Genomic DNA, 1325 nt, shown 5'->3' on the forward strand with positions numbered 1-1325 from the left:
CTAAGTACAGAACGACCCTCCCTCCCTTCGATCCCTCCTCCTCACGAACGACCCCGCAGGCTCTCCCGAGAAACCTGCTTCTGCGGCACATCTCGCGCGCTCACCCCCGGGAAAACTGCCACTTCACGTCTCCCACGTGTTTAAAAAAATTGCGCATGTGGGATTCGAACCCACGACTCCCTGGCACCACAGCACACCACCACAACCAACTCAGCCTTAGAGATTTGTTGCTCAACTAAAGAAAACTATTCGTTTTGACCCCTTTTTTCTTACAGTCATGTTCTTACAGAAATTACCACGATTTCTCCTCGGGTCAAAGTTACCATGGTATTCGTATGCAAGTTATCAGGTCTATGTTGCGTAAGTTACCATGTTATTTACATAGAACTTACCGGGTAGTATGTTTCAACAACTACACCCCCTTTCAAAGTTACCATTGTGTTTTGTACACAAGTTAGAAGGTCCTCGATACGTAAAATACCGTGGTACTAACACATAAGTTATCAGGGTATGTTTACATAACCCCCCCCCCCCCGGTCAAAGTTACCATGGGGGATTGTACATGAGTTAACGGTTCTACTGTTCGTACATTATCATGGTACTTACACCTAAAAATCCAGGTGTGTTTCAGTAGCTTTTTCCATAGGTAAAAAATCACCACAACATTTTTGTGTAACTTATCACACCTATAGCGGGTTAAAGCGGACCGTTTTTTTGGGAGCCAACCTACGAGCACGTGTGCCCCTCATGACACTAAACATTATGTGACTTTCCCATGGCACGCCATGTGTTGTGTTCATCCAAGAGGCCCCGCGAGGCGAGTGTATGTTTCTAACAACTTTTTTTCCTTTGGTAAAAGTTACCATGATATTTATGTAAGTTATCGATTATGGGTGCTTGTATTATGATGTTATTTACACACACAAAATCTCGGGGATGTTTTGAACAACTTTTTTCCTGATCAAAAAGTTATCATGGTGATTCTAGGTAACCTATCAAGCCCGCCGTGCTTAAAATATCATGCTATTTACACAAAATTTATTAGGGGCATGTTTCAGCAAAATTTACCCCCACGGGTCAAAAACTTATCATGGTGTTTAATTATTGCAGTGCATATGTTTTTATGCTATTACACAGAAAAATACCAGGGGAGGGAGGTATACTACTGTGCTATTTACACATAAGTTACCGGAGTATCTTTTCGATAATTTTCTTCCCTATAGTCAAAGTTATCATGGTGTTTCTACCTCAGTTATCAGATGTGCGCTGCGTATATTACCATCTATTTACACAGAAACTATCGGATATATTTTCACATTTTTCTT

Source organism: Triticum dicoccoides, chromosome 7B (assembly GCF_002162155.2).
Source record: "Triticum dicoccoides isolate Atlit2015 ecotype Zavitan chromosome 7B, WEW_v2.0, whole genome shotgun sequence".
NCBI classification, from domain to species: Eukaryota; Viridiplantae; Streptophyta; class Magnoliopsida; order Poales; family Poaceae; genus Triticum; species Triticum dicoccoides.